The following is a 15,104-nucleotide window of genomic DNA, read 5'->3' as shown; positions in this document are numbered from 1 at the left end:
ATCACTGCCACCAAGCTACAAGAGCTTCGTGATGAACTATAATATGCAAGGGATGAATAAGACTATTCCCGAGCTCTTCGCAATGCTGAAAGCTGCGGAGGTAGAAATCAAGAAGGAGCATCAAGTGTTGATGGTCAACAAGACCACTAGTTTCAAGAAAAAGGGCAAAGGGAAGAAGAAGGGGAACTTCAAAAGGAACATCAAGCAAGTTGCTACTCAAGAGAAGAAACCCAAACCTGGACCTAAGCCTGAAACTGAGTGCTTCTACTACAAGCAGACTGGTCACTAGAAGCGGAACTGCCCCAAGTATTTGGCGGATAAGAAGGATGGCAAGGTGAACAAAGGTATATGTGATATACATGTTATTGATGTGTACCTTACTAATGCTCGCAGTAGCACCTGGGTATTTGATACTGGTTTTGTTGCTAATATTTGCAACTCGAAACGGGGACTACGGATTAAGCGAAGATTGGCTAAGGACGAGGTGACGATGCGCGTGGGAAACAGTTCCAAAGTCGATGTGATCGCAGTCGGCACGCTACCTCTACATCTACCTTCGGGATTAGTATTAGACCTAAATAATTCTTATTTGGCGCCAGCGTTAAGCATGAACATTATATCTGGATCTTGTTTGATGCGAGACGGTTGTTCATTTAAATCAGAGAATAATGGTTGTTCTATTTACATGAGTAATATCTTTTATGGCCATGCACCCTTAAGGAGTGGTCTATTCTTATTAAATCTCGATAGTAGTGACACACATATTCATAGTGTTGAAGCCAAAAGATGCAGAGTTGATAATGATAGTGCAACTTATTTGTGGCACTGCCGTTTGGGTCATATCGGTATAAAGCGCATGAAGAAACTCCATACTGATGGGCTTTTGGAACCACTTGATTATGAATCACTTGGTACTTGCGAACCGTGCCTTATGGGTAAGATGACAAAACACCGTTCTCCGGTTCTATGGAGAGAGCAACAGATTTGTTGGAAATCATACATACAGATGTATGTGGTCCGATGAATATTGAGGCTCGTGGCGGATATCGTTATTTTCTCACCTTCACAGATGACTTAAGCAGATATGGGTATATCTACTTAATGAAACACAAGTCTGAAACATTTGAAAACTTCAAAGAATTTCAGAGTGAAGTTGAAAATCATCGTAACAAGAAAATAAAATTCCTACGATCTGATCATGGAGGAGAATATTTGAGTTACGAGCTTGGTGTACATTTGAAACAATGTGGAATAGTTTCGCAACTCACGCCACCCGGAACACCACAGCGTAATGGTGTGTCCAAACGTCGTAATCGTACTTTACTAGATATGGTGCAATCTATGATGTCTCTTACTGATTTACCGCTATCGTTTTGGGGATACGCTCTAGAGACGGCCGCATTCACGTTAAATAGGGCACCATCAAAATCCGTTGAGACGACGCCTTATGAACTGTGGTTTGGCAAGAAACCAAAGTTGTCGTTTCTGAAAGTTTGGGTTTGCGATGCTTATGTGAAAAAGCTTCAACCTGATAAGCTCGAACCCAAATCAGAGAAATGTGTCTTCATAGGATATCCAAAGGAAACCATCGGATACACCTTCTATCACAGATCCGAAGGCAAGACTTTTGTTGCTAAATTCGGAAACTTTCTGGAGAAGGAGTTTCTCTTGAAAGAAGTGAGTGGGAGGAAAGTAGAACTTGACGAGGTAACTGTACCTACTCCCTTATTGGAAAGTAGTACATCACAGAAACCTGTTTCTGCGACACCTACACCAATTAGTGAGGAAGCTAATGATAATGATCATGAAACTTTAGAACAAGATACTACTGAACCTCGTAGATCAACCAGAATGAGATTCGCGCCAGAGTGGTACGGTAATCCTGTTCTGTAAGTCATGCTACTAGATCATGATGAACCTACGAACTATGAAGAAGCGATGGTGAGCCCAGATTCCGCAAAATGGCTTGAAGCCATGAAATCTGAGATGGGATCCATGTATGAGAACAAAGTATGGACTTTGGTTGACTTGCCCAATGATCGGAAAGCAATTGAGAATAAATGGATCTTCAAGAAGAAGACTGACGCTGACGGTAATATTACTGTCTACAAAGCTCGACTTGTCGCAAAAGGTTTTCGGCAAGTTCAAGGGATTGACTACGATGAGACCTTCTCACCCGTAGCGATGCTTAAGTCTGTCTGAATCATGTTAGCAATTGCCGCATTTTATGATTATGAAATTTGGCAGATGGATGTCAAAACTGCATTCCTGAATGGATTTCTGGAAGAAGAGTTGTATATGATGCAACCAGAAGGTTTTGTCGATCCAAAGGGAGCTAACAAAGTGTGCAAGCTCCAGCGATCCATTTATGGACTGGTGCAAGCCTCTCGGAGTTGGAATAAACGCTTTGATAGTGTGATCAAAGCATTTGGTTTTATGCAGACTTTTGGAGAAGCCTGTATTTACAAGAAAGTGAGTGGGAGCTCTGTAGCATTTCTGATATTATATGTGGATGACATATTACTAATTGGAAATGATATAGAATTTCTGGATAGCATAAAGGGATACTTGAATAAGAGTTTTTCAATGAAAGACCTCGGTGAAGCTGCTTACATATTAGGCATTAAGATATATAGAGATAGAACAAGACGCTTAATTGGACTTTCACAAAGCACATACCTTGACAAAGTTTTGAAGAAGTTCAAAATGGATCAAGCAAAGAAAGGGTTCTTGCCTGTGTTACAAGGTGTGAAGTTGAGTAAGACTCAATGCCCGACCAGTGCAGAAGATAGAGAGAAAATGAAAGATGTTCCCTATGCTTCAGCCATAGGCTCTATCATGTATGCAATGTTGTGTACCAGACCTGATGTGTGCCTTGCTATAAGTCTAGTAGGGAGGTACCAAAGTAATCCAGGGGTGGATCACTGGACAGCGGTCAAGAACATCCTGAAATACCTGAAATGGACTAAGGATATGTTTCTCATTTATGGAGGTGACAAAGAGCTCATCGTAAATGGTTACGTTGATGCGAGCTTTGACACTGATCCGGACTATTCTAAATCGCAAACCGGATATGTGTTTACATTAAATGGTGGAGCTGTCAGTTGGTGCAGTTCTAAACAAAACGTCGTGGCAGGATCTACGTGTGAAGCGGAATACATAGCTGCTTCGGAAGCAGCAAATGAAGGAGTCTAGATGAAGGAGTTCATATCCGATCTAGGTGTCATACCTAGTGCATCGGGTCCAATGAAAATCTTTTGTGACAATACTGGTGCAATTGCCTTGGCAAAGGAATCCATATTTCACAAGAGAACCAAGCACATCAAGAGACGCTTCAATTCCATCCGGGATCTAGTCCAGGTGGGAGACATAGAGATTTGTAAGATACATACGGATCTGAATGTAGCAGACCCGTTGACTAAGCCTCTTCCACGAGCAAAACATGATCAGCACCAAGGCTCCATGGGTGTTAGAATCATTATTGTGTAATCTAGATTATTGACTCTAGTGCAAGTGGGAGACTGAAGGAAATATGCCCTCGAGGCAATAATAAAGTTATTATTTATTTCCTTATATCATGATAAATGTTTATTATTCATGCTAGAATTGTATTAACCGAAAACATAATACATGTGTGAATACATAGACAAACAGAGTGTCACTAGTATGCCTCTATTTGACTAGCTCGTTAATCAAAGATGGTTATGTTTCCTAACCATGGACAAAGAGTTGTTATTTGATTAACGGGATCACATCATTAGATGAATGATCTGATTGACATGGCCCATTCCATTAGCTTAGCACCCGATCGTTTAGTATGTTGCTATTGCTTTCTTCATGACTTATACATGTTCCTATGACTATGAGATTATGCAACTCCCATTTTCCAAAGGAACACTTTGTGTGCTATCAAACGTCACAACGTAACTGGGTGATTATAAAGGTGCTTTACAGGTGTCTCCGAAGGTACTTGTTGGGTTCGCGTATTTCGAGATTAGGATTTGTCACTCCGATTGTCGGAGAGGTATCTCTGGGCCCACTCGGTAATACACATCACTTAAGCCTTGCAAGCATTGCAACTAATGAGTTAGTGCGGGATGATGTATTACGGAACGAGTAAAGAGACTTGCCGGTAACGAGATTGAACTAGGTATTGAGATGCCGACGATCGAATCTCGGGCAAGTAACATACCGATGACAAAGGGAACAACATATGTTGTTATGCGGTCTGACCGATAAAGATCTTCATAGAATATGTGGGAGCCAATATGAGCATCCAAGTTCTGCTATTGGGTATTGACCGGAGACGTGTCTCGGTCATGTCTACATAGTTCTCGAACCCGTAGGGTCTGCACGCTTAACGTTTCGATGACAGTTATATTATGAGTTTATGCATTTTGATGTACCGAAGTTTGTCCGGAGTCTCGGATGTGATCACGGACATGACAAGGAGTCTCGAAATGGTCGAGACATAAAGATTGATATATTGGAAGCCTATATTTGGATATCGGAAGTGTTCCGGATGAAATCGGGATTTTACCGGAATACCGGGAGGTTAGCGGAACCCCCCGGGAGGTATATGGGCCTTAGTGGGCTTTAGTGGAAGAGAGGAGAGGTGGCTAGGGCTGGGCCGCGCGCCCCTCTCCCCTAGTCCGAATAGGACAAGGAGAGGGGGGGGCGCCCCCCCCCCCTTCCTTCTCTCTCTCCTCTTTCCCCCTTCCCGAATCCTATTCCAACTAGGAAAGGGGGGAATCCTACTCCCGGTGGGAGTAGGACTCCTCCTAGCGCGCCCTCCTCCTGGCCGGCCGCACCCCCCCCCCTTTGATCCTTTATATACGGGGGCAAGGGGCACCCCTAGACACACAAGTTGATCCGTGTGATCATATTCTTAGCCGTGTGCGGTGCCCCCTTCCACCATAGTACTCGATAATATTGTAGCAGTGCTTAGGCGAAGCCCTGCGACGGTAGTACATCAAGATCGTCACCACGCCGTTGTGCTGATGGAACTCTTCCCTGACACTTTGCTGGATCGGAGTCCGGGGATCGTCATCGAGTTGAACGTGTGCTAGAACTCGGAGGTGACGTAGTTTCGGTGCTTGATCGGTCGGGCCATGAAGACGTACGACTACATCAACCACGTTGTGCTAACTCTTCTGTTGTCGGTCTACAAGGGTACGTAGATCACGCTCTCCCCTCTCGTTGCTATGCATCACCATGATCTTGCGTGTGCGTAGGAAATTTTTGAAATTACCACGTTCCCCAACAGCAAGGACCCTCATCGAGGACCTGGAAGAAACGTTCTCCAGCCTGCGCAAGGTGGACTTGCGGCTCAACCCAGAGAAATGCATGTTTGGCGTCCCCTCCAGCTAGTTGTTGGGCTTTCTGGTGTCACACAGGGGAATCGAGGCAAACCGAGAGAAGGTCAAGGCAATAGAAAGAATGAGTCCGCCACAAACCCTTAAGAAAATGTAAAACCTGGCGGGCTATGTGACCTCACTAGGTGCTTCATCTCCAAGCCGGGGGAGCGCGCCCTCCCATTCTTTAAGCTAATGAAGAAGAAGGGGCCGTTCGAGTGGACTCTGGAGGCTGACGCATTCCAAGATCTCAAGAGATACCTTACCAGCCCGCCGATGATGGTGGCGCCGCGTCCACTTGAGCCCTTGGTGCTTTACTTGGCCCCCACGCCTCACTCAGCCAGTGCGGCGCTGGTGGCCGTCGGGGCGGAGCGCTAGTACAAGGGCCTGCCACACGACTCCGCATGCTCGGTCAAGACGATGTCGCCTCAAGGCGGCGCTCCTAAGGCCACGGCTGCGCCAATAAGCGACCAGGCTCCTAAGGTCCACCAGCCACAAGAGGCGCCTCAGCCCCAGGAGGTCTCAGACTACACCAACAATCCTGCCCTTGTTGAGCACCCGGTGTACTTCGTCAACACGGTACTGCAGGACGCGCGAGCACGCTACCCCATGCCGCAGAAGCTCTTTCTCGCGCTTCTCATCGCCTCGCGCAAGCTGTACCACTACTTCCAAGGCCACCCCATCAAGGTCGTTTCGGCTTACCCACTAGAGAGAGTGCTTCAGAGCCCCAATGCTGCAGGTAGGGTCGCCGAATGGAACATCGAACTGCAGGCACTTCAGCTGGAGTTCAGCACCACCAGGGTCATCAAGGGAGCTGCACTCGTCGACTTCGTGGTGGAATGGACTGACGTCCCAGGACCAGAGGAAGGCGAGGACCGATCGCTCTCCCCGGGGAGCGAAGCACCAGACGGCTGGATCATGTACTTCGACGGCGCCTTCGCATGGCAGGGTGCGGGGGCTGGAGTTGTGCTCGTTCCGCCTACTCGGGATAAGCTCTACTACGTCGTGCAGCTCTGCTTCCAACATGACGAAAATGTCTCCAACAACATCACAGAATACGAAGGCTTGATCGCCGGCCTCAAGGCCACAGCCGCTTTGGGCGTGAAGCGCCTCACCATCAAGGATGACTCCCAACTCCTCGTCAACTTCTCCAACAAAGTGTACGAGCCGAAGGATGAACACATGGAGGCATACCCGGCGGAGGTACGCAAAATGGAGAAACAGTTCTTGGGCCTGGAGCTGCAGCACGTGCCCCGCGGCACGAACAACGAAGCCGACAACATCGCCAAGAGAGCATCCAAGCGCCAGCCTCATGAGCCCGGTGTCTTCGAGGAGTGGATCTTCAAGCCTTCGACAGCCCCTCCGGTTGCGGAGCCAGCACTGCCTCAGGAGAAGCTCCCACCAGCACCAACCTCGGGAGCCCCCGTCTGCGGCCCGACTTCAGGAGCATGCCTGCTCCTAGCGCTCAAGCCTTAGGAGGGGTGCTGGACCAAAGAATTCAAGGCATACCTGCTTCAGGAACCCTGCCGGAGAAGGAAGAAGACGTTGAGCGCGTGGCTCGGCAGGCCACGGCCTACTGCATTCAGGACGGTGAGCTCTACCAAAAACAACCAAACGATGTTTCCCTGTGATACATCTCCAAGGAACATGGGTGCAAGCTGTTAGCCGACATACACGGTGGAGACTACAGGCATCACTCATCATCATGCACCCTCGTGGGCAAGGCGTTCCGCAGCGGATTCTACTAGCCCATGACGCTCAGCGACGCGACCGAGATAGTGAGATCGTGTGAAGCCTGCCAGTTCCATGCCAAGCAAATCTACTAGCCTGCCCAGGGCCTCCAGACCATCCCGCTCTTATGGTCGTTTGCGATCTGGGGGCTGGACATCTTGGGTCTGTTCCCTCGAGCGCCCGGGAGCTACTGCTACCTCTACGTCGCCATCGACAAGTTTACCAAATGGGCGGAGGTGGAAGCAGTCCGCACCATCCCGATCGGCTCGGCGGTCAAGTTCATCAAGGGCCTCCTGAGCCGGTTTGGAGTTCCTAATCGCAGAGGTGAGGATCAACGCCTTTTGGCAGAGCCATCAAAGCAAACAGGCACACTAACACCCAAGAACACGAGAAGCAAGCGAAAAGAGACGAACTGAAGAGGGGCAAAGAAAAGGCAAAGGTTTTCGAAAATCGTTTTAGAAGTGGCGGAGAGGAAAACGAGAGACGAATGTCAAATAATGTAATGCGAGGGAGAAGAGTTTATGATGGGTACTTGGTATGTCTTGACTTGGCGTAGATCTCTCCAGCAACAGCGCCAGAAATCCTTCTTGCTACCTCTTGAGCATGAGTTGGTTTTCCCTTGAAGTGGAAAGGGTGATGCAGCAAAGTAGTGTAAGTATTTCTCTTAGTTTTGAGAACAAAGGTATCAATCCAGTAGGAGACACCGCACAAGTCACCTGGTACCTGCACAAACAATCAAGAACCTTGCAACCAACGCGATAAAGGGGTTGTCAATCCCTTCACGGTCACTCGCAAAAGTGAGATCTAATAAAGATAGTAAAGTAAATATTTTTGGTATTTTTGTTGTATAGATTGGAAAGTAAAGATTGCAAAATAGTAAACGAGATGCGATGTAAATAAAAGAGATGCAATATAATAAGAAAGAGACCCGGGGCCATAGGTTTCACTAGTGGATTCTCTCAAGATAGCATGTATTACAGTGGGTGAACAAATTACTGCCGAGCAATTGATAGAAAAGCGCACAGTTATGAAGATATCTAAGGCAATGATCATGAATATAGGCATCATGTCTGTGTCAAGTAGATTGAAACGATTCTGCATCTACTACTATTACTCCACACATCGACCACTATCCAGCATGCATCTAGAGTATTAAGTTCATAAGAACAGAGTAACGCATTAAGCAAGATGACATGATGTAGAGGGATAAACTCAAGCAATATTATATAAACCCCATTGTTTTATCCTTGATGGCAACAATACAATACGTGCCTTGCTGCCCCTACTGTCACTGGGAAAGGACGCCGCAAGATTGAACCCAAAGCTAAGCACTTCTCCCATTGCAAGAAAGATCAATCTAGTAGGCCAAACTAAACCATAATTCGAAGAGACTTGCAAAGATATCAAATCATGCATATAATAATTCAGAGAAGAACCAAATAATATTCATAGATAATCTTGTTCATAAATCCACAATTCATCAGATCTCGGCAAAGACACCGCAAAAGAGTATTACATCGAACAGATCTCCAAGAACATCGAGCAGAACTTTGTATTGAGAATCAAAGAGAGAGAGAGAAGAAGCCATCTAGCTAATAACTATGGACCCGAAGGTCTGTGGTAAACTACTCATTCTTCATCGGAGAGGCAATGGTGTTGATGTAGAAGCCCTCCGTGATCGATTCCCCCTCCGGCAGATCACCGAAAAAGGCACCAAGATAGGATCACACGGGTACAGAAGGTTGCGGCGGTGGAAAAGTGGTTTTGTGGCTCTCTGTGATGTTTCTAGGGTATAGGAGTATATATAGGCGAAAGAACTACGTCGGTGGAGCTACGGGGGGCCCACAAGGGTGGGGGCGCGCCTACCCCCCTGGGCGCGCCCTCCTGCCTTGTGGCCGCCTCGTGGAGTTCCAGACTTCGACTCCAAGTCTTCTGGATTGCTTTAGGTCCAAGAAAGATCATCGCGAAGGTTTCATTCCGTTTGGACTCCGTTTGGTATTCCTTTTCTACGAAACTCTAAAATAGGCAAAAAAACAGAAACTGGCACTGGGCCTCCAATTAATATGTTAGTCCCAAAAATAATATAAAAGAGCATATTAAATCCCATTAAACATCCAAAACAGATAATATAATAGCATGGAACAATCAAAAATTATAGATACATTGGAGACGTATCAAGCATCCCCAAGCTTAATTCCTTCTCGTCCTCGAGTAGGTAAATGATAAAAACAGAATTTTTGATGTGGAATGCTACCTAACATAATTATCAATGTAATTTTCTTTATTGTGGCATGAATGTTCAGATCCGAAAGATTCAAAAAAAAGTTTAATATTGACATAAAATAATAATACTTCAAGCATACTAATAAAGCAATCATGTCTTCTCAAAATAACATGGTCAAAGAAAGCTATCCCTACAAAATCATATAGTCTGGCTATGCTCTATCTTCATCACACAAAATATTTAAATCATGCACAACCCCGATGATAAGCCAAGCAATTGTATCATACTTTTGATGTTCTCAAACCTTTTCAATCTTCACGCAATACATGAGCGTGAGCCATGGACATAGCACTATAGGTGGAATAGAATGGTGATTGTGGAGAAGACAAAAAGGAGAAGATGGTCTCACATCAACTAGGCATATCGATGGCTATGGAGATGCCCATCAATAGATATCAATGTGAGTGAGTAGGGATTGCCATGCAACGGATGCACTAGAGCTATAAGTGTATGAAAGCTCAAAAGAAACTAAGTGGGTGTGCATCCAACTCGCTTGCTCACGAAGACCTAGGGCATTTTGAGGAAGCCCATCATTGGAATATACAAGCCAAGTTCTATAATGAAAGATTCCCACTAGTTTATGAAAGTGACAACATAGGAGACTCTCTATCATGAAGATCATGGTGCTACTTTGAAGCACAAGTGTGGAAAAGGATAGTAGCATTGCCCCTTCTCTCTTTTTCTCTTATTTTTTTATTTGGACCTTTCTCTTTTCTTATGGCCTCTTTTTTTCTCCCTTTTTTAATTTTCGTCCGGAGTCTCATCCTGACTTGTGGGTGAATCATCATCCTTTCCTCACATGGGACAATGCTCTAATAATGATGACCAACACACTTTTATTTACTTACAACTCAAGAATTACAACTTGATTCTTAGAACAAAATATGACTATGTGAATGCCTCCGGCGGTGTACCGGGATGTGAAATGAATCAAAAGTGACATGTACGAAAGAATTATGAAGGTGCCTTTGCCACAAATATGATGTCAACTACATGATCATGCAAAGCAATATGACAATGATAAAGCGTGTCATAATAAACGGAATGGTGGAAAGTTGCATGGAAATATATCTCGGAATGGCTATGGAAATGCCATAATAGGTAGGTATGGTGGTTGTTTTGAGGAAGGTAAATGGTGGGTTTATGGTACTGGCGAAAGTCACGCGGTACTAGAGAGGCTAGCAACGGTGGAAGGGTGAGAGTGTGTATAATCCATGGACTCAACATTAGTCATAAAGAACTCACATACTTATTGCAAAAATCTATTAGTTATCGAAACGAAGTACCATGTGCATGCTCCTAGGGGGATAGATTGGTAGGAAAAGACCATCGCTCATCCCAGACTGCCACTCATAAGGAAGACAATCAAAAAAAAATCATGCTCCGACTTCATCACATAACGGTTCACCATACGTGCATGCTACGGGAATCACAAAATTTAATACAAGTATCTATAAAATTCACAAATACTCAACTAGCATGACTCTAATATCACCATATTCATATCTCAAAACAATCATAAGGAATCAAACTTCTCATAGTATTCAATGCACTTTATATGAAAGTTTTTATTATACCCATCTTGGATGCCCATCATATTAGGACTAATTTTATAGCCAAAGCAAATTACCATGTTGTTCTAAAATTCTCTCAAAATAGTATAAGTGAAGCATGAGAGATCAATAATTTCTATAAAATAAAACCACCACCGTGCTCTAAAAAGATATAAGTGAAGCACTAGAGCAAAATTATCTAGCTCAAAAGATATAAGTGAAGCACATAGAGTATTCTAATAAATTCCAATTCATGCGTGTCTCTCCCAAAAGGTGTATACAGCAAGGATGATTGTGGTAAAATAAAAATCAAACACTCAAATCATACAAGACGCTCCAAGGAAAACACATATCATGTGGTGAATAAAAATATAGCCTCAAGTAAAGTTACCGATAGACGAAGATGAAAGAGGGGATACCTTCCGGGGCATCCCCAAGCTTAGGCTTTTGGTTGTCCTTGAATTTTGACTTGGATGCCTTGGGAATCCCCAAGATTACTCTCTTGCCTCTCCTTATTCCAAAATCCATCAAATCTTTACCCAAAAACTTGAAAACTTCGCAACACAAAACTTCAACAGAAAATCTCATGAGCTCCGTTAGTATAAGAAAATAAACCACCACTTTAAGGTATTGTAATGAACTCATTATTTATTTATATTGGTGTTAAAGCTACTATATTTCAAATTCTCTATGGTTCATACCCCCCTCCCCGATACTACTCATAGATTCATTAAAATAAGCAAACAACACACGAAAAACAGAATCTGTCAAAAACAGAACAGTCTGTAGCAATCTGGAGATTTCGAATACTTTTGTAACTCCAAAAATTCTGAAAAATTAGTTCGACCAGGATAAAAAGGATATTGATCTACTTCAGTTGGAATTGATATTTTATCCCTCTCTGGTAAAAAAATGATAATTATTTTCGTGAGCGCATACTTTCTGTTTTTATCAGCAAGATCAAACAACAATCACCCAAGAAGATCCTAAAGGCTTTACTTGGCACAAACACTAATCAAAACATAAAAACACAATCATAACATAATCTAGATGAATTATTTATTACTAAACAGGAACAAAAAGCAAAGAACAAAAATAAAATTGGGTTGCCTCCCAACAAGCGCTCTCGTTTAACGCCCCTAGCTAGGCATAAAAACCAGAATAGATCTAGGTATTGCCATCTTTGGTATGCAATACATAAGTGGATCTCATAATAGATTCATAAGGCAATTTATTTTTCTTCCTAGGAAAGTGTTACGTGCCTTTCCTTAACGGAAATTGGAATCTAATATTTCTTTCTTTCATGTCAATAATTGCACCAATCGTTCTAAGGAAAAGCCTACCAAGAATAATAGGACATGTAGGATTGAAATCTATATCAAGAACAATGAAATCTACGGGCACATAATTCCTATTTGCAACAATAAGAACATCATTAATCCTTCCCATAGGTTTCTTAATGGTGGAATCCGCAAGATGCAAATTTAAAGAACAATCATCAAATTCACGAAAACCTAGCACATCACACAAGGTTTTGGAATCGTGGAAAACACTAGCACACAAATCACATAAAGCATAGCATTCATAATATTTAATCTTAATTTTAACAGTAGGTTCCCACTCATCATAAAGTTTTGTAGGGATAGAAACTTCTAGTTCAAGCTTTTCTTCATAGGATTGCATTAAAGCATCAACGATATGTTTAGTAAAAGCTTTTTTTTGATTATAGGAATGAGGAGAATTTAACATGGATTGCAACAAGGAAATACAATCTATCAAAGAGCAATTATCATAATTAAATTCCTTGAAATGCAAAATAGTGAGTTCATTGCTATGTAAAGTTTTGACCTCTTAAATCCCACTTTTATTAATTTTTGCATCAAAATCTAAAAACTCCGAATCATTGGGACGCCTTTTAACTAAAGTTGACTCATCTCTAGTCCCATCTTTATCAGGATTTATATTGGAAAACAAAGATTTAATAGGAGTCACATCAATCACTTTCAGATCTTCATCATTATTATCATCTAGATCTTCTGGTTTAGCGGTCATCTTATTAACTAAGGTGGCTTGCTTATCCGAAATTTGCCCTATTAAATTTTCAAGATGAGAAAACTGAGATTTCAAACCATAAAATTCCTTAGACATACCATCAAGCTCTTTATTCATGTACTCCATAAAACTTTTTTGTTCTTTAAGCTCGTTTCTTAAGAAATTATTATGCTCAAATTGCAAAGACGTAAAGTTTCTAATGTTGTTTTCAATTTATTCCAACCTTCTGAGGTGAGGATCAACGCCTTTTGGTAGAGCCATCAAAGCAAATAGTCACACTAACACCCAACAACACAAGAAGCAAGCAAAAAGAGACGAACTGAAGAGGGGCGAAGAAAAGGCAAAGGTTTTCAAAAATCGTTTTAGAAGTGGCGGAGAGGAAAACGAGAGGCGAATGGCAAATAATGTAATGCGAGGGAGAAGAGTTTATGATGGGTACTTGGTATGTCTTGACTTGGCGTAGATCTCCCCGGCAACGGCGCCAAAAATCCTTCTTGCTACCTCTTGAGCATGCATTGGTTTTCCCTTGAAGAGGAAAGGGTGATGCATAGCGTAAGTATTTCCCTCAGTTTTGAGAACCAACGTATCAATCCAGTAGGAGACAACAGACAAGTCACCTAGTACCTGCACAAACAATCAAGAACCTTGCAACCAACGCGATAAAGGGGTTGTCAATCCCTTCACGATCACTCGCAAAAGTGAGATCTAATAAAGATAGTAAAGTAAATATTTTTGGTATTTTTGTTGTATAGATTGGAAAGTAAAGATTGCAAAATAGTAAACGAGATGAGATGTAAATAAAAGAGATGCAATATAATAAGAAAGAGACTTGGGGCCATATGTTTCACTAATGGCTTCTCTCAAGATAGCATGTATTACGGTTGGTGAACAAATTACTACCGAGCAATTGATAGAAAAGCGCATAGTTATGAAGATATCTAAGGCAATGATCATGAATATAGGCATCACGTCTGTGTCAAGTAGATCGAAACGATTCTGCATCTACTACTATTACTCCACACATCGACCGCTATCCAGCATGCATCTAGAGTATTAAGTTCATAAGAACAAAGTAACGCATTAACCAAGATGACATGATGTAGAGGGATAAACTCAAGCAATATGATATAAACCCCATCTTTTTATCCTCGATGGCAACAATACAATACGTGCCTTGCTGCCCCTACTGTCACTGGGAAAGGACACCGCAAGATTGAACCCAAAGCTAAGCACTTCTCCCATTGCAAGAAAGATCAATCTAGTAGGCCAAACTAAACTGATAATTCAAAGAGACTTGCAAAGATATCAAATCATGCATATAAGAATTCAGAGAAGAACCAAATAATATTCATAGATAATCTTGTTCATAAATCCACAATTCATCGGATCTCGGCAAACACACTGCAAAAGAGTATTACATCGAATAGATCTCCAAGGACATCAAGGAGAACTTTGTATTGAGAATCAAAGAGAGAGAACAAGCCATCTAGCTAATAACTATGGACCCGAAGGTCTATGGTAAACTACTCATGCTTCATCGAAGAGGCAATGGTGTTGATGTAGAAGCCCTTCGTGATCGATTCCCCCTCTGGCAGATCGCCGGAAAAGGCCCCAAGATGGGACCTCATGGGTACAGAAGGTTGCGGCGGTGGAAAAGTGGTTTTGTGGCTCTTTGTGATGTTTCTAGGGTATAAGAGTATATATAGGCAAAAGAAGTACGTCGGTGGAGCTACAGGGGGGCCATGAGGGTGGGGGCGTGCCCTCCTGCCTCGTGGCCGCCTCGTGGAGTTCCAGACTTCGACTCCAAGTCTTCTGGATTGCTTTCGGTCCAAGAAAGATCATCGCGAAGGTTTCATTCTGTTTGATATTCCTTTTCTACGAAACTCTAAAATAGGCAAAAAAACAGAAACTGGCACTGAGCCTCCGGTTAATAGGTTAGTCCCAAAAATAATATAAAAGAGCGTATTAAAGCCCATTAAACATCCAAAAAAGATAATATCATTGCATGGAACAATCAAAAATTATAGATACGTTGGAGACGTATCACTCTTCCTTGCGTGTCTCGCGCGCGGGGGCTGGGCAGGTATCTGCATGCACGTCGGGCCCGCCCCGCGCCACGAACATACTTCG

The sequence above is a fragment of the Triticum aestivum genome, chromosome 7A (genome assembly GCF_018294505.1).
Source record: "Triticum aestivum cultivar Chinese Spring chromosome 7A, IWGSC CS RefSeq v2.1, whole genome shotgun sequence".
Lineage (NCBI taxonomy): Eukaryota > Viridiplantae > Streptophyta > Magnoliopsida > Poales > Poaceae > Triticum > Triticum aestivum.
The sequence above is the reverse complement of the archived record's forward strand: the minus strand, read 5'-3'. Positions refer to the sequence as shown.